Source organism: Emys orbicularis, chromosome 15, assembly GCF_028017835.1.
Source record: "Emys orbicularis isolate rEmyOrb1 chromosome 15, rEmyOrb1.hap1, whole genome shotgun sequence".
Taxonomy (NCBI): domain Eukaryota; kingdom Metazoa; phylum Chordata; order Testudines; family Emydidae; genus Emys; species Emys orbicularis.
In genome coordinates, this window is record NC_088697.1 from 15411317 (window position 1) to 15430585 (window position 19269).

Here is a 19269-nt window from a genome sequence, read left to right on the forward strand (position 1 = left end):
CACAGAGATGCTGAATGCTCCAAAGTCAAACCCAGAAAGATCAAAGCTGCATAAGCTTCTTACCCTGGACACAGTCTGCGCACAGAGAGGAAACTCCCCCAGAATCCTGACTAGCTTTGTATAGAATACTTCCAGAGCATCGCCCAGTGATTCACTGACAAGCAGGGTCTGTGGTTTGGGAGTGAGATGCACTGGCAGAGCGGTGACTGGAAAGGTCATGGCTGGAAGTGCAGGGGCTGCAGGTCGAGAGTGAGGGGCACCGGCAGAGTGGTGAGCTCAAGGCTGGGATAGCAGGGGTTGTGGGTTGGGAGTCAGGGCGACTGGCAGAGAATTTAATTGAACCAATTTAAATCCCAAGTTTGATCATCAGAACTGGGGACATAGGGAATAAAACCAGTACCTTGACCAGGGACACGTTTCGCTGCCCGCAATGCACCGTGGGTATGCAAATGAGATTCCCCGGTCATCTTTGGCACTCAAGGGGCTGCCCCTGCTTGTTCCCCAGCTGGGAGGAGATGGCGATGGGGAAGGGGGGAGGGAAGCTGCTCTCGTGAGACACTTCCCCGAAATGACTCCAATGGAGGAATTCAAAGCAAGAACCCTTAACACACAATTCTGTTCAAAGACAGAGAAGTCTTTCAGCCTCCTTCCTCTCACTGGTTTCCCTGTATACTCCTAATTTGCATATACCCACCCACTGACCTGCAACTAACAATCTCGCCCTGTTAACTCTTACAGCAAAACAGGGCAATGCACGCGCTATACCGCAGCCCCAATGATCTTGTCTGCTTTTTCTCACAGAACTCTCTCAAACGTACGGTCAATCGCATCAAATCAATTCCTTGCCATTGCAGGGTGTTGTGGAGTGTGGGGGACTCAGGGCCCTGTACCCCCGGCTTCCTGCGATTCACCGTGACTCTCAGCCAGCCAGTAAAGTGGAAGGTTTATTGGATAACAGGAACACAGTCTACAGCAGAGCTTGTAGATACAACCAGGACCCCTCAATCAAGTCCTCTTGGGGAGTGCAGGGAGCTTAGACCCCAGCTTGGGGTTCCCTGCGTTGCACCTCCCAGCCCAAACTGAAAAATTCCCAAATCCCTCCAGCCGCTCTCTCCCCCCTCCCCTCTGCTCCTCCTCTCCTTTGTTCCGTCTCCGGGCAGAAGGTGTCACTTCTCCCACCCCCCTTCCTGGCTCACGTTACAGCTCAGGTAGCTCAATGTAACTCCCAGGCTACATTCCCAGGTCAAATCCGCCCTGCTCCCTGCTCCATCACACAGGGCCTTGGGCATTGGTGCACCTCAGTCTCTCTGAGGTGATCGGCTGGTTCCTTCTGGCCTTAAATGCTATGAATCTGACTCAAAGGACCACGACCTTCCTCCTCTTCTGCTCCTATGAACTATCCCTCGTCTGGGCAAAACATTTACAGAGACTGTTTCCTAATTTAAAACAGTGGCATTTTCCCAACAGGAAAGGGATGGAAAATTTCTCTTCTGTAGGGAGATGAGGGAAAGAATGATCCAAACCATGCAATCAATTCTGGAAGGTATACTAAGGAGAGTGGTTTAAGAACCTACACAGAATAGACTAAGAAAGCAGCTGTTCAAGTGACCTACAAACAATGACAATGTAAAATCTGCAAGAGCAGCCTTTCAACTCATTCAATATTAACACAGAAAACATGGGGACTAGTTATTCTAATTCCTTCCTTGGGAAACGAAATGATGCATGAAAAAAAAATGAAACTCGAAAATATATCCGTAAGCTATTTTCTACATTATGCAAGCCTTGCCTCAGCAAATCACTAATACCGAAAACACATGAAAGCAAACAGCTAGGTGAATATAGATCACAAAATAGCCCCCTGCTGGAAAAAATATCTCCCTAATGCATTAAAACGATATTGCTCTCAAAGCTCTGTTGGTGTGTGTTTTCTTTTAACAAGGGTGAGAACTATAACAGCGTTTAAAAGAGAACTGGTGGTTAAGTCCATTAATGGCTATTAGCGAGGATGGGTAAGGAATGGTGTCTCTGGCCTCTGTTTGTCAGAGGATGGAGATAGACGTCAGGAGAGAGATCACTTGATCATTGCCTGTTAGGTCCACTCCCTCTGGGGTACCTGACATTGGCCACTGTCGATAGACAGGATGCTGGGCTAGATGGACCTTTGGTCTGATCCCGTACAGCCATTCTTATGTTCTAAGTTAAGCTTCAGTCCTCTAAAGAACTACAAGAAGAAAAGTCCAACCACAAGTCTACTTTTTTTCTATAGTGGCAGGTAACAGCCCCACTGAAGTGAAGCCTCAAAAAATTGAATAGAAACTCATAAACACTCCTCTCTACAGAAATCTTTAGTAAAAGGCAAAAGATTTATACAGTCTGAAGAAAACCAGAATATAGAGACCACCTCTCAGAGGCGCTACCAGGGCAAAACGCATTCTAATCAACTCAGGGTGACTACAGTGACAGCCCGCTAAACGTCTCGCTTTAAGAGGAAATTTAATTAATCCCAAATTTCATCATCGGAACCGGGGACATTGGGAGTAAAACCAGCCCCTTGACCGGGGACTCGCTTCGCTGTGCGCAATGCACTGTGGGTATGCAAATGAGATTCCCTGGCCTGTCTCCGGCGCTCATTCCCCAGCTGGGCGGAGATTGGGATGTGGGGGGGAATGGGGTGGGGAGCTGCTCTCCTGAGGCTAGGTCTACACTGGGGGGGGGGATCGATTTGAGATACGCAAATTCAGCTACGCGAATAGCGTAGCTGAATTTGACGTATCCAATCCGACTTACCCCGCTGTGAGGACGGTGGCAAATCGACCGCCGCGGCTCCCCCGTCGACGGCCCTTACTCTGGGGTTACCATACGTCCGTTTTTTCCCGGACATGTCCAGCTTTTCGGCAATCAAACCCCCGTCCGGGGGGAATTGCCAAAAACCCGAACATGTCCGGGAAAAATACCGGCCGGGCACTTCCTCTCCCGCGGCTGCTCTGCTCCTCCCCTGACTCAGACTTCGGCTCTGTTTAAGAGCCAAGCTGCCCTAGCCAGCGCTACCGGATTCGGGCAGCCCCCGTGCCTCCGGACCCCAGCCGCCGGCCGGGCACTTCTCCTCCCCGGCTCCAGCTGCTCTGCTCCTCCCCGGACTCAGACTTCGGCTCTGTTTAAGAGCCAAGCTGCCCGAGCCAGCGCTACTGGCTTCGGGCAGCCCCCTTGCCTCCAGACCCTGCGCCACCAGAGCAGAGCAGCTGTAGCCCGGGAAGGGAAGTGCTAGCAGGGCAGCGATCAGCATCCTGGTCCTCGGTCGTCGGGGGGGCTCCCGCGGTGGCATCCTTCCCAGCCGAGCGGCGCTCAGCATCCTGGTCCTGGGAAGCGGGCAGGGTTCTCCGGGGCTCCCCCTCCTGAAGAGCTGTTGAGATATTCTTTCTCGTGGATGTGAGGTCCCAAAGAGCTGTCCTTCTGGAGCCAGGTCTCCCTGCAGAGATATCCACGGGGGGTTTCTTCACCCAGCTCCTAATGTTTTGGTTCTTGCAGGTGGTCCGGGTCTTCCGTGAGGACTCTGAAGTGCATTCCCCTTCGAGCGGCCCTCCTCTGGACAGCTGGGTGGTAAGTAGTTTTGGGGTCTGGGGTTGAGGAGATGGTTCCTTCCAGAGCATCCCTGTCTGGAGCAGCGGGGCAGCGATCAGCATCCTGGTCCAGGTCATCGGGGGGGCTCCTCTGGTAGCGTCCTTCCCAGCGGGGCAGCGATCAGCATCCTGGTCCTGGGTCATCGGGGGGGCTCCTCTGGTGGCGTCCTTCCCAGCAGGGCAGCGATCAGCATCCTGATCCTGGCTAGACGGGGGGGCTCCTCCGGTGGCATCCTTCCCGGTGGGGCGGTAATCAGCATCCTGGTCCTGGGTTGTCAGGGTGGCTCCTCCGGTGGCAGCCTTCTCAGGAGCAGCAGGGCAGCGCTCAGCATCCTGGTCCTGGGAAGTGGGAGAGGTTCTCCGGGGGTCCTCCTCCTGAAGAGCTGGTGAGATATTAATACTCCTGGATGTGAGGTCCCGAAGAGCTGTCCTTCTGGTGCTAGGTCTCCCTGAAGAAGTATCCACAGGGGTTTTCTTCAGCCAGGTTCTGATTTTTTCATCCTTGCTGGTGGTCCGGGTCTTCTCTGAGGCACCAAGGGTGGTCTTTGGGATAGGCTTCCGCTGAGCTTTCTGAGAAGTAGAGGATGCAGGAGCAGTAGAAGCCGACAAGAGTGCAGCTGAAGGTGTCTCAGAAACAGAGAGAGAATTTTCTTCCAAAGTAGCAGCAGTGGAGTATATCTTCAAGGCAGCATCAATTTTTTTCAAAAATGGCAGCAAAAGACTCCATCTTCAGGACGGGTATTTGCAGATGTCCATCAGAAGAAATTAAACTGATAAGAACAGGTTTAAAATTTTTATTAAACTTAGTGTTTAAAATTAAATATACAGAAGTTAAGAGGGAAGATACTGTACATCTGGGGTCAGGCTTGAGTTATGAGGGATTATAGGTATTGGTTGCAAGGATGAAGAGATACATACATATCACATAACCGGCATAGACTCAGATTGGGGTGCAAGAGTTTTTAAAGTGTCAGTGGATAAGTGGGTTCGGGTACGCCACCCATGGAATGAATAAGGGGTCCAAGTCAGTATCGGTGTATCGGATAATTACATGGGTGGGGTGCGTCCCTTGGTCTGTCAGGGAAGGAAGTGGGCTATTTCCCTGGTCGGTGGTCTCGATTACTCAGTGTGGTATTAATGGTGTCCTGTGATGTGTTCCATACAAATGTGTCTGGATCACCTGATGGTGTCGGACACCATGAGCTGTCTCATGAGCCGGGTATAGCGTCGACAGACTCCGCACGCTCTCAGAACCGGCTCGTTGTGGGGGTCCCACAAGCCCAGGGCTCCCACGATCAGGGCGTGTATCTGGACTTTGTAGCCCTGGGCTCTCAGGGTCTCGGCCAGCGGGATGTACTTCAACACCTTCCGTGCTTGGGCCTCGTGGAAGGCCGGTGACCTGTTTTCAAATGGCACCGTGACGTCTACCAGGAGGACCTTCTTCTTTTCTGCATCCATCACGATGATGTCGGGTTGCAGTCGGCTGTCTGTCCCGGGGATGGCCGAGTCGAGGATGGTCTTCCCCAGGGACGGTGCAATGGCTTTCACCAGCCGGTTCTGGATGGTGTTGTGGCGGTGCCACCAGGCTCCGGAATGCTGTTTGCATCCACACAGGATGTGGGGCAGGGTCTCGTTTGCGTAGCCGCACTTCCTGCAGCGCCTGTCCCAGTTGCCATGGCGGATGGCTCCGTTGAAGTCGGGCCCTGTGGACGAACCACCAGTTGGTGAACCTGGTGAAGCTGCCCTCAGGGAGGAAGTGGTTGCTGGCATTCAACTTGCTGGACACCTCAAACACCTTGCCCTGGTTCAGCTTCCGCTTGAGGTTCTCGGCATAGCGGCAGCAGATGGCATCTTTCAGGGTCCTTTCCGGCAGCGTTCTGGCAGTCGGGGAAACGATAGTGTGCTCCGGGGTGTTTATCCATGGCACCAGTATTCCCAGCTCCCGGCGCTCCTCGCACCACTTCCAGAGGCAGCCAATCCTCTTTTCTAGGCGTCTGGAGGCATTGCGGGCACGGGATAAGAGAGAGAACAGGTCTCTCTGATCTGAGCTCTAAGGAGCCAAGAAGCAATGCTGACACAGACCCTCTGCCCCCACTGCTTTCTACCGAGCTCCCAGACATGCACCAAACACCATTCACATGACTGAGAACTAGGTAACTCTAAGTGAGGATCACTTCCCCAAAATGACTCCAATGGAGGAATTCAAAGCAAGAACCATTAACACACAATTCTGTTCAAAAGACAGAGAAGTCTTTCAGCCTCCTTCCTCTCGCTGGTTTCCCTGTACACTCCTAATTTGAATATACCCACCCACTGACCTGTGACTAACAATCTCTCCCTGTTAACTCTTACAGCAAAACAGGTCAAAGAAAGCGTTCGCAAGCGCTATACCACAGCAGGGCCGGCCCAGGATTTTTGCCGCCCCATCAGGCACACATAAGATGCAGTTTTGCTCCATACCAGTCCAGTTCCTTGCTGTTTCTTGTCTAACCACTGCACACATATGGTATACCCTACCCTGAGCTGATTCCCGACTTTCGTGCTCAATCTAGCTGTGTCTCTGTGGCGCAATGGGTCAGCGCGTTTGGCTGTTAATTAAAAGAATGGTGGTTCGAGCACACCCAGGGACGGCGGTAAACCCGTGCTACTTCCTTGCTCCTCAACACCTGCTGTGAGCCTCCAAGGCCCCCTTTTGCCGCCTCAGTGCTTTCAGCTGGTGGCCTGAAGAGGACGCTGGATGCCATTCAGAAACCCGTCTCCCAGCAGCCATGCCGGAGGCTAGGGCTTAATCCTCAAGGCTGAGCGCAAAACCTTCAGCTGGGAAGGTTTCGCTCCCTTCCCGCCTCTGCCCAAGTGGCAAGGGAGAAACGGACGAGACACGCCGGCTCGAAGATGCCTCCCTCCCACTTCCCTGTAGGCTGTGCAAAGCTCTTGGCCTGCCTCATGCCTCGTCAGGGAACCATGGCCATGCTGCCCAAGCCTGAGTCATGTCCGCAGCCTGGCCCGCCCCGGCTGACAGAGTGCAGAGCCATGCGAGTCAATGGCAGGTCAAGTCGGGAGCCTCGGCTCTTTCCCCTGACAGCCACACAGAGCTGCCTAGTGTTCCGAGAGCCTCCCTCGTGTTCTCCCGCAGCAGCCACCTGCTGGTGTGTGTGGGAAAAGGGGACAAGGAAGCACTGCTGCCTCATTCCAGGAGAGGCGGCCCTCACCATGCCCAGGCCTGCCTCTTGCCTTCAGCCCAGGCAGCCAGAGGTGCCGGGGAGCTCCCTGGAAGGCTGCCACCTCAGCCACCTCTTGCCTCATAGCCTAGGATCTTGGCGCTCTGCTGGTCACTGCCTCACTTGAAGGCCCAGAGCCAAAAGAAACAAGCATGGGCATAGCAGAGGATGGTTTTGATCCAACAACCTCTGGGTTATGGGCCCAGCATGCTTCTGCTGTGCCACTCTGCTGGCTTTTCTCCCATAGCCTACCTGGATTAGTGCCTTACGAGCTGTGGCGCTGGCAGGCAGATGCACAGGCTGCTAGGCAGCAGCCCTGATAACAGGATTTTACAGTTTACCCCGGATAAGCTTTATACAGGGTAAAGCGGATTGATTTGGGGTTTGGACCCCATTGGGAGCTGGGTATCTGAGTGCTGGAGATGGGAGCACTTCTTAAACTGTTTTCAGTTAAGCCTGCAGCTTGCGGGGGACGTGGTTCAGACTTCGATCTGTGTTTGCAGCAGGCAAGCGTGGTTACTGGTTTATGATTTTCTGTTTGCTTCTTTCGAGTAAGGGAAATAGGGACAGAAAAATAAGCAAAATAATGAAGAGTGAAGAGCAGAAGAAGCTACAACTGCACAGGTTGCAAATTGCCCAGGAAGGCTGAACACTCGGCGCTGGGAAAGTCTCTGTTAACTAAGAAGCCCCTGAACTGAGTGCTTCCCAGTTTCAGTGACCTGCAGAGGGGCGTGTCCCAGCACAAGAAAGCAGGAAAATGACTACCAGTGAGGCAGCTACTAAACTAGAGCTGGCCAGACTGGAAGCAGAAGAGAAAGCAAAGGACTGGGAGTTTCAATTGAAGCTCAAAGAAGCAGAGGCAACTGCGTACAGAAGGGATATGGAAGCAGAGGGAGCCAGGGAAGAAGCTGCCCACAAAAGGACTATGGAAGCAGAGGCAGCCAGGGAAGAAGCTGCTCACAAAAGAGCCCTGGAGTTAAGAGACAGAGAAATAGAGGTCCAAATTGAGGCCCAGAAGCATGAACTGGCTGTTATGGAGTGGAGAGACAAAACCCTCCAGCAGCTGGCTCCACGTCCCCAAAAATCCACAAATGGGAGCGACTATGTCCACAGTGTGACGAATCCAGTGATATTGCCGAATATTTCCTCACCTTTAAGAGACTCTGCACCCTCCGTGCAATCCCTGGCGATCAGAAAATGGCCACATTGGTAGCAAAATTGACTGGAAGAGCTCTGGACATATTTAATGAGATGCCTATTGATGATGCTTCAAACTATGGTAAATTTAAGGAACTGGTTTTAAAACAATGCGTTTTTTTGCCTTCTTATCTGCGCTAGCCTCTGGGACGGAGATGATAGGGGGAGCGTTGAAACATTTGCAGCTGTGGGGGGGGGGGAAAGGGAGAGTAATATTTTAAAAGACACATTTTTAGAGAACAATGGGTAGACTCTTTCACGGTGAACCAAGATGTTAACATTACATTGCACATGTGCTTTTGGTACAAGGTCGCATTTTGCCTCTGAATGTCCCCTTAATAAAATTCCCCTATTTCAACCAGGTGACCATGAATGATATCACTCTCCTGAGGATATCACAAAGAGATAAAGAATTGATGTGCTTGAATGCATTCCAGTAACTGTATTGGCCGCCAATGCAAGTCTTCAGGGCAAATGAATCATTAAACACACTTGCTCTTAAACCACGTATTATATTTACAAAGGTACACTCACCAGAAGTGCCTTCTCCGCCTTCAAAGTCCGGGAGCCCGCATAAGGAGGGTATTGTCTCCAGGGTGATAAACAGTTCCTGGCTGTAGGGGAGAATGCTTTCTCTGCTTTCCTGCTGTGCACTACCCTCCTCATCATCATCTTCCTCGTCTCCAAAATACTCATCCCTGTTACGTGAGACTCCCCCCTTGCAGGAGTCCACGAAAAGGGCTGAGGTAGTGGCGGGGGCACCCCCTAGAATTGCATGCAGCTCATCATAGAAGCGGCATGTCTGGGGGTCTGACCCGGAGCGGCCGTTTGCCTCTTTGTTTTTTGGTAGGCTTGCCTGAGCTCCTTAAGTTTCACGCGGCAGTGCTGCGGGTCCCTGTTATAGCCTCTGTCCTTCATACCCTTGGAGATTTTTTCAAATATTTTGGCATTTAGTCTTTTGGAACGGAGTTCGGATAGCACGGATTCGTCTCCCCGTACAGCGATCAGATCCAGTACCTCCCGTTCGGTCCATGCTGGCGCTCTTTTGCGATTCTGGGACTCCATGGTCACCTCTGCTGATGAGCTCTGCATGGCCACCTGTGCTGATCAGCTTGCCATGCTGGCCAAACAGGAAATGAAATTCAAAAGTTCCGGGGGTTTTCCTGTCTACCTGGCCAGTGCGTCTGAGTTGAGAGTGCTGTCCAGAGTGGTCACAATGGAGCACTCTGGGATAGCTCCCGGAGGCCAATACTGTAGAATTGCATCCACACTGCCCCAAATTCGACCTGGTGATGTCGATTTCAGTGCTAATCCCCTCATCGAGGAGGAGTACAGAAATCGATTTCAAGAGCACTTTAAGTTGACAAAAATGGCTTTGTCATGTGGACGGGTGCAGGGTTAAATCGATCTAATGCTGCTAAATTTGACCTAAACTCGTAGTGTAGACCAGGGCCAAGTAAATCCTGTTCTGCTTCTTTCATAGAGATGCCTGAACACTACCTCACACTGTGTCCCTGAGGGGTCAGGCAAACTCTCAGCACCTGAAGCCTCTGCCACTTACCTAGCGCCCCATGCCCTGTAGATCAGCCATAACCCTGGCTGATGCTCTATAGAGAGTGTGAAAGGAGCCGAGTCAGCAAATCCATGGGTGCTAAGGGGCTGCAGCACCAACAGGAAAAAAGAAAGGTGCTCGGGGCCCACTGGCAGCCAGCTCCCCTCCCCGCTACAGGCCTTGCTGACAAGCTCCTCCTCTTCTCCTTCAGCACCTCCTGCCTGCAAGTGACCAGCTGTTCAGTGGGGGGGGGGTGACGGGAAGGAGCAGGGACAGGAAGAAGAAGGGGAGAGAGAGGAATGGGGCAGAAAGGTGCAGGGTGGGAAGAGACGGGACGGGGTGGGGGCTTTGGTGAAGTGGGGCAGGGCCTGGTGCAGAAAAGGGGGGATTTGTCCCGGATCCTCCACCCCTCTAGGGATGGCCCTGAGGGGAAGCACTGACTATTACAGTGACAATAAAACTGACCAGCATTGCGGGGGAGACTGAAGGAGATCAGCACTCATCAGGTCTCTTCTCTTCACCAAGGTGAGCCAGACACTGCTCTCTCCTGGCTCTCATTCTAGCAGCTGGATGCCAAGGAGCTGTATTGAGGAAGTGTATTGAGTGCTGCTGGGGTGCTGGGGTGGCTGGCGCTGCTGCTGCCTGTGGGGGCTGGCAGAGGGGTTGATGTCTGCACAGATTCTCAGCTGCCAAGCTGGAGGGGGTACTTGGGACCTTACCAGACTGACTCAGTGAAGGCGGGGGGTTGACAGAGCAATACAGACACTCTTCAGAGAACAGAGCAGCATCCACCCATGCAGCCAGGCAATGAGCATTTCCCACTGCCTGGAGCCGAGGGGGAGGCGGCAGCTGCTGTTCCAGCTCCTCGGGGACAGGCCCTGTCAGCCAACAGACACTTCTTACTCACCACAGCTAAGGGCATCAGGTGCCTCCGGTGGGGGTGTGGAGCAACCGTTCCTTTTCCTGTTCGCACTCCTCTGCGATGTGAAAATTGGGGAGGGGAGGCAGAAGCCCCACTTCCCTCCCTAAATGACGCCCAGTGAGGGAAGCCAGGACAACAGGGTGGGGCGGCAAGTGGTGGCAAGACTCTCACTGCCAGGGTCTAGTCTAGCTCAGGGTCCAGCTCAACTTCCTCCCTGCGCCACTGGCCTCCAGTCCTCTTCCTCCACCAGGTCAACCCAGGAACTAAGGCAGGAACGGGGTGAGGAAGCAAGCCAAGCTGAACAAGGCAGGCAAAAGCGAGTCTTGCCTTCATGGGCCACTCACAATGACGTCCTTTTTGTGTGCCATGGCTGTGTTACCCCAAGGGGAGTAAGGTAACGCTTCAGAGAGAAAATACTAGAAAAAATTGTAGGGGGAAAGATAAAAAAGGAAAGCCCCTTTTCTCAGAAGAGCAGACTTGGCTCCCTTCCTTGCCTGTCACCAGTGGATTTAGCTTACCCTGTGTGATATAATAAAAATAAAGAGAGATAAGGTAATATGGTGCAAACAAGGGTAAGTATATTAAGGGCAAAGGTACAGAAAACTGGGGAAAATGGATGGGTGGGGGAAGAAACACAAACTTAACCATACAGTGATTCAGTGACTGACTTTAGGAGCTTGAATCTCAGACCCACAAAACCTCCCTTGGCATTTAGAAAACAATAAAAGAAACCCCAGTACAGAAACCTTTCCTATGATTGAGGTGCAGTGGACACAGCGTGCAGGTGCGAAGCCTGGGACCTTCTCCTCTCTGGCTGATTTAGAGCCTTTGAGGAGGACCACTGGGAGTCCCGATGACTGCTGGACTTCATCACAGGCGGGGAGACCCTTTGGGAAGAGGGACCCTCCACAGGTAAAATGGATTCAGTTCACTGTGACGGGGATAGTGATGACAGGCCTCTCCTTCCTCAACCTCACTGCGGGATAGATGGTACTCTTCTCTCTAGCTCTGGAGTGTTAGGAAGACCCGACCATGCACGCACTGCCGCTGGAATGGACAGCCCCACGCAGGCACTTATAACGCCTTTTTGGCAGGAAAAACTGGTTCTGTCCAGTTTGAGCCAGAGGACTCCAATGTCTAAGTTGTAAACAAGTTTGCTTACAAGGATGGAGTCCAAAGGTCATAGTTCATATACTCCATATTAAATTCTATTAAAGCTAATGATTCACTTATCATTACCTTAGAAATACATTATTAAAACAACTAACTGAACATATTAAACAACACCAACATTTCTTACTTCTTTATACCTAACAGCTGACAAAAACATCCTGGACAGAGAAGCAGGAGGCCAAAGGGGGCCATATAGCTGCTGAAGTAGCTCAGTTGGGAGAGCATTAGACTGAAAATCTAAAGGTCCCTGGTTCAATCCTGGGCTTTAGTAGCCTTTTCATCCCTCTTTGTGCAGGGGTGGCTTGTTTTCTGGGAGCGCACTGGCACCTTTACCTGACACAAGTCCCTGATCTTGAGCTCCCCAGTAGGACAACAGAGCGTGGGCTTCTGCCCCTAGTTGGCCCACCTGACCTTTAACAATGAGGGACAGGAGCTGTCTCTTCCACAGAACTTATTGGTCAAGCCAATATGACAGTAAGAGAGTGGGGCAGGGCAGCCCTTGGAGATGGTGCCAGAGGGGACAGGGACTGGGGACGAAAGCTCCTCTGTGCAGGTAAATGAGGGCAGTACTGGGGAAGGGGCATCTGTAAAAGTGGCCACGTGGAACATGGCAGGGATTCGGGGGGCCTGGAGGAGAGGCTTGATGTACAGTGCCTTGGAGAAGCTGGACTTGGACATGGTGGGGGTTCAGGAAATGCACATTAATGACGTTAGGGTAGCTCGATGGGCAGAGGGTGATTGGAGGAAGGACCCGTCTTTCTGGTCCTCCAGGCCAGGGAAGAACGATGGGGTTGGAGTCTTCTTGTTCACTTTCACGGTGCGAGTACAGAAGGTGGTGGAGCTCTGACTAGGGAGCTAATTACTGGTGGACTTTGTGCTCCGTGTGATACCAGTCAGCTCTGTGTTCTTGGGGAACCAGGGCGCAGTATCCAGCCTGTCTGACTCATGAAAGATACCCCCCCCCAGCCTCTGCTTAAACCAAAACCTATCAGAGAAAAGACTTGAAGAGAGCAATGAAGGGCACTGGGAGACACACCTAGACCCCTCCTGACAAGGGTGACAAGATTAAGACATCTCCATTAGCATACAAAATGGAGAGCAGAGACAACTCCCTTAGCCTCATCTGCATGAGAGATGGGGCAGGGAGACATCTCAATTTGCATACAGATTGGAGAACAGAGAACCGCACTGAACTCTGGGACCAGAAAAGCAGGGAAGCACTGCATCATGGGAATCTCTGCTCCAGATGCTAATGAACCTACACCTGCCCACACCCAGCTCAGCAGTTATCAGACCAATTCTAGTAAGGAATCCTTGATTGATATCCAAACTACTGAAGCAGTCTAGTTGGATTGTGAGCTCCCTGGAAGAAAACACCACCCATAGCTAGGAGTGATCAGCTCCTATTGTCTAGCCTAAAGAAACCCCTTGAGTCATCAGTTTACCCATAAACAAATTCATAGATTCATAGATTCTAGGACTGGAAGGGACCTCGAGAGGTCATCGAGTCCAGTCCCCTGCCCGCATGGCAGGACCAAATACTGTCTAGACCATCCCTGATAGACATTTATCTAACCTACTCTTAAATATCTCCAGAGATGGAGATTCCACAACCTCCCTAGGCAATTTATTCCAGTGTTTAACCACCCTGACAGTTAGGAACTTTTTCCTAATGTCCAACCTAGACCTCCCTTGCTGCAGTTTAAGCCCATTGCTTCTTGTTCTATCCTCAGAGGCTAAGGTGAACAAGTTTTCTCCCTCCTCCTTATGACACCCTTTTAGATACCTGAAAACTGCTATCATGTCCCCTCTCAGTCTTCTCTTTTCCAAACTAAGCAAACCCAAATTCTTTCAGCCTTCCTTCATAGGTCATGTTCTCAAGACCTTTAATCATTCTTGTTGCTCTTCTCTGGACCCTTTCCAATTTCTCCACATCTTTCTTGAAATGCGGTGCCCAGAACTGGACACAATACTCCAGCTGAGGCCTAACCAGAGCAGAGTAGAGCGGAAGAATGACTTCTCATGTCTTGCTCACAACACACCTGTTAATAACATCCCAGAATCATGTTCGCTTTTTTTGCAACAGCATCACACTGTTGACTCATATTTAGCTTGTGGTCCACTATAACCCCTAGATCCCTTTCTGCCGTACTCCTTCCTAGACAGTCTCTTCCCATTCTGTATGTGTGAAACTGATTTTTTCTTCCTAAGTGGAGCACTTTGCATTTGTCTTTGTTAAACTTCATCCTGTTTAACTCAGACCATTTCTCCAATTTGTCCAGATCATTTTGAATTATGACCCTGTCCTCCAAAGCAGTTGCAATCCCTCCCAGTTTGGTATCATCCGCAAACTTAATAAGCGTACTTTCTATGCCAATATCTAAGTCGTTAATGAAGATATTGAACAGAGCCGGTCCCAAAACAGACCCCTGCGGAACCCCACTCGTTATGCCTTTCCAGCAGGATTGGGAACCATTAATAACAACTCTCTGAGTATGGTTATCCAGCCAGTTATGCACCCACCTTATAGTAGCCCCATCTAAATTGTATTTGCCTAGTTTGTCGATAAGAATATCATGCGAGACCGTATCAAATGCCTTACTAAAGTCTAGGTATACCACATCCACCGCTTCTCCCTTATCCACAAGACTCGTTATCCTATCAAAGAAAGCTATCAGATTGGTTTGACATGATTTGTTCTTTACAAATCCATGCTGGCTGTTCCCTATCACCTTACCACCTTCCAAGTGTTTGCAGATGATTTCCTTAATTACTTGCTCCATTATCTTCCCTGGCACAGAAGTTAAACTAACTGGTCTGTAGTTTCCTGGGTTGTTTTTATTTCCCTTTTTATAGATGGGCACTATATTTGCCCTTTTCCAGTCTTCTGGAATCTCTCCCGTCTCCCATGATTTTCCAAAGATAATAGCTAGAGGCTCAGATACCTCCTCTATTAGCTCCTTCAGTATTCTAGGATGCATTTCATCAGGCCCTGGTGACTTGCAGGCATCTAACTTTTCTAAGTGATTTTTAACTTGTTCTTTTTTTATTTTATCTGCTAAACCTACCCCCTTCCCATTAGCATTCACTATGTTAGGCATTCCTTCAGACTTCTCGGTGAAGACCGAAACAAAGAAGTCATTAAGCATCTCTGCCATTTCCAAGTTTCCTGTTACTGTTTCTCCCTCTTCACTAAGCAGTGGGCCTACCCTGTCTTTGGTCTTCCTCTTGCTTCTAATGTATTGATAAAAAGTCTTCTTGTTCCCCTTTATTCCCATAGCTAGTTTGAGCTCATTTTGTGCCTTTGCCTTTCTAATCTTGCCCCTGCATTCCTGTGTTGTTTGCCTATATTCATCCTTTGTAATCTGTCCCAGTTTCCATTTTTTGTATGACTCCTTTTTATTTTTTAGATCATGCAAGATCTCGTGGTTAAGCCAAGGTGGTCTTTTGCCACATTTTCTATCTTTCCTAACCAGTGGAATAGCTTGCTTTTGGGCCCTTAATAGAGTCCCTTTGAAAAACTGCCAACTCTCCTCAGTTGTTTTTCCCCTCAGTCTTGATTCCCATGGGACCTTACCTATCAGCTCTCTGAGCTTACCAAAATCCGCCTTCCTGAAATCCATTGTCTCTATTTTGCTGTTCTCCCTTCTACCCTTCCTTAGAATTGCAAACTCTATGATTTCATGATCACTTTCACCCAAGCTGCCTTCTACTTTCAAATTCTCAACGAGTTCCTCCCTATTTGTTAAAATCAAGTCTAGAACAGCTTCCCCCCTAGTAGCTTTTTCAACCTTCTGAAATAAAAAGTTGTCTGCAATGCAGTCCAAGAATTTGTTGGATAGTCTGTGCCCCGCTGTGTTATTTTCCCAACATATATCCGGATAGTTGAAGTCCCCCATCATCACCAAATCTTGGGCTTTGGATGATTTTGTTAGTTGTTTAAAAAAAGCCTCATCCACCTCTTCCACCTGGTTAGGTGGCCTGTAGTAGACTCCTAGCATGACATCACCCTTGTTTTTTTACCCCTTTTAGCCTAACCCAGAGACTCTCAACACTTCCATCTCCTATGTCCATCTCTACCTCAGTCCAAGTGTGTACATTTTTAATATATAAGGCAACACCTCCTCCCTTTTCCCCCTGTCTATCCTTCCTGAGCAAGCTGTATCCATCCACACCAACATTCCAATCATGTGTATTATCCCACCAAGTTTCAGTGATGCCAACAATGTCATACTTGTATTTATTTATTAGCACTTCCAGTTCTTCCTGCTTATTACCCATACTTCTCGCATTTGTATATAGGCATCTAAGATACTGGTTTGATCTTTCCTCCCAGTTTTGTCCTGACCCTCCTTTCTCTCTGCCAATATAGCCCACACTCCCTCTCGTTTCCGACCCATCTCCCAGGTCTCCATGTTCCCCACTTACCTGCGGGCTTTGCTCACCTGTCCCCGTCGAACCTAGTTTAAAGCCCTCCTCACTAGGTTAGCCAGTCTGTGTCCAAAAAGGGTCTTTCCCCTCCTCTAAAGGTGAATGCCATCTCTGCCTAGCAGTCCTTCCTCAAATAGCATCCCGTGGTCTAGGAAGCCAAAGCCCTCCTGGCGACACCATCTTCGCAGCCAGGCATTCACCTCCATGATGCATCTGTCTCTGCCCGGGCCCCTACCTTTGACAGGAAGAATCGAAGAGAATACCACCTGCGCTCCAAACTCCTTCACCCGTACTCCCAAAGCCCTGTAGTCACTCTTGATCCGCTCAGTGTCACACCGCGCAGTATCATTTCTGCCCACATGGATGAGTAGCATGGGGTAGTAGTCAGAGGGCTGGATAATCCTCGACAATGCCTCCGTAACGTCTCGGATACGGGCTCCCGGCAGGCAGCATACCTCCCGAGATGAAATGTCAGGGCGACAGATGGGCGCCTCCGTCCCCCTCAGCAGAGAGTCTCCGACCACCACTACCCTACGTTTCCTATTCGCAGTGGTGGCAGCAGACCTCCCAGCCTTAGGGGTACGAGGCTTCTCCTCCTTTACTGTAGGGGGTGATGCCTTCTTTCCTGTATCAAGAAGAGCATAACGGTTACCTATTACCACAGCGGGAGGGTTCGGAGCAGGGGTGGAGCACTGCCTGCTGCCAAAAGTAACCAGCTGCCAGTGTCCACCCTGAGCCATCTCCTCCTCCACCAGTGGTGTATCAGCAGTCCTGTGTACTGGGACAGCTACCTCAGCTGTCTCCACATGGACACTGTCCAGGAACTGCTCGTGGATTCGGATGCTTCTCAACCTAGCCACCTCCTCCTGTAGCTCTCCCACCTGCTGCCTGAGAGATTCCACCAGCAGGCACCTTTCACATTGGATGGTCCCCCCAGCCTGGATATCAGTAAGTGGAAATTGCAAGTTACAGTCTCTGCAAAACCACACCAGGATCTGGGTAGAAGCATCCATGCTCAGGCGCTCTGTCTGGCTACAGGCGCAGGTGGAGGAGACAGAAGCAGTGCTGGCACAGGTGTTGCAGGTCTTCCTAACCATCGTAAGCCTCCCTCTGTCAAACTCCCGTCTGCAGCCCCCTGTCCGCTGAAAGGGTTGTTTAAGCAAGAAGTTTTAGGTTTTAAGGGGAATAAAGGGAAAAGAGATAGAACCGGCAAGGGACCCTCGCCCCTTCCCACTCCCCTTCCAAACTCCCTTGCAAAACTCCCTGTTAGCAGCCCCTGTTCGCAAAATCTAGTGTTCTCCCTTGGACCATTGTATTTTCTCTACAAAAATCCCTACTCATCCTGCAGTCAGTTTTCTGATGCTTAGATCCAAACTGTGTATCAGTTCCACTGGGACTCCATCTTTTCCTGACTGAATGTGCTGGGGGCTCTGCCTGTCTCCTGCCCTCAGAATCCTGAGCTACCACCATCACCTGGGAACCCTGACCAGTTCAAGCTTCAGGGAGCGGTGAGATCCCCTTCTCTCTCTCTCTCTGTTTTCCTTTCTACCTTGGGTATTAACCGTTAATAATGTATGTTATGTTGGTTTAGCCCTCCTTGTGTAGTTATCACTATTATTCAATAAATAACTTTTATGGTTAAAATCTGGTTGCTTCTCTCTCTCGCTGAACTTCTCTTTTGTGTTTTTAGCTTCCCCCAGTTACTATGGAGCAATGCTTCTTGTACCTAAACTAACGATCCCTGCAGCGCCCAAAATACTGTGGGGTTTGCTCATCAAGTAGGTTACTGCCAGTACAATTGTGATGTGAGACTGGGGATAGGGACATGCTGAATCTGGGTAACAGCTTGAAAGTGCTGCTTGACCCAGTCCATGGAGCCCAGGTGCATATAGGAGGGTGCCGCTTCATACAGCCCAGTGACTCCAAAGACATATAAGGAGTCAGCTTGACAGTGCTGATTGACCCGGTCCGCTCAGACTTGCTCTGTTAATGTATGTGTGGGTGTGAGTGTGGGTGTGTTCATCCAGTTCTGGGGTTAGAGAAACCCAGCCCTAGAGAACCTAGGTCCTGCAAGATAGCTCCATTGGGAGGGGACTTGCAGAAGGGAGAAGTAGGGCTCCATATAAAAACACAAGTGACACAAGCAGTACATTGATAGAATTACAGAAACCCCCCCCCCCCGAAGAGTAACCCGAATAAATGAGCATATACCAAAGTAACAGGCAAATCTGGTAACACGTGGCACTGGTTACCGCTATATTACTGTTTATGGTCCCCAGTTAAGGTATGAAAGGAAAGATCAATGGAAGGAACTGGCTCCCTTCCTCTGGACCTCATGGTGTTTGGTGTTGGGGGGGATTTTAATTGTGTCAGCCGGCCTGAGGACCACTGGTCCCATTTTCCCGACCGTCAGAGGAAACGTTTTTACAATGAGCACTACCTGGCGCAGGTCTGTAGCAAGGTCGCTTAGAGGACGTGTTTATCCATAGTGGAACCAGTGGAGGGAGGGCTGTAGCCTCCTATTCCTCTGACCCGAGCTCACACCAGCCACTGAAGGGGTACACCTTTCTGCGGGGACAGGCCAAGAGTCGCACTGACCGGATTTACGTGAAGGCGAGCATGTCGACAGCCCAGTGCAGGGTAGTGCCAATGGACTGTTCGGATCACGCAGCTCTCACCGTGTGCTCAATGTGGGCAATTCCCTGACCCACAGCAGAGGATATTGGAAGATGAACATCCAGAGCTTACAAGATAAAGGAGCGGGACGGCGAGGCCTGGCGGTGTTGGCAGAACAGGAAAGTATCAGAGGGTTCTATGGCAACCAGGGGGTTGGTGGGAGTTGGTGAGGGAGGAGTTGGAGGCTTTGTTCCCGCAGTCGGGCAAACACCACAACATTAAAGAAACCAACAGTGCCAAGTCCTGCAGCATGGGATAACGTGATTTTAGTCAATAGGTCAATAACGTGCCATCGCTGGTAATTAGTAACAATGGTCAATGAGGGTCTGGCTGGAGAATCTTGCCCGCATGCTCGGGGTTCTGCTGATCGCCATATTTGGGGTCGGGAAGGAATTTTCCTCCAGGGTAGATTGGCAGAGGCCCTGGAGGTTTTTCGCCTTCCTCCGCAGCATGGGGCAGGGGTCACTTGCTGGAGGATTC

At 50.6% G+C, this 19269-nt stretch overlaps 3 non-coding genes across 3 annotated transcripts; 2 read left to right on the top strand and 1 right to left on the bottom strand.

Annotated features, from left to right (window-relative positions):
- Positions 1 to 2280: 2280 nt before the first annotated feature.
- LOC135889699 (U5 spliceosomal RNA) lies at positions 2281 to 2395 on the bottom strand. Its single transcript, XR_010562032.1, has one exon. It is a non-coding gene; the product is annotated as a U5 spliceosomal RNA (small nuclear RNA).
- Positions 2396 to 6176: 3781 nt separating this feature from the next.
- On the top strand, positions 6177 to 6250 carry TRNAN-GUU (transfer RNA asparagine (anticodon GUU)). The gene has a single exon. It is a non-coding gene; the product is annotated as a tRNA-Asn (tRNA).
- Positions 6251 to 11880: 5630 nt separating this feature from the next.
- Positions 11881 to 11953, top strand: TRNAF-GAA (transfer RNA phenylalanine (anticodon GAA)). Its single transcript has one exon. It is a non-coding gene; the product is annotated as a tRNA-Phe (tRNA).
- The last annotated feature ends 7316 nt before the right edge of the window (positions 11954 to 19269 follow it).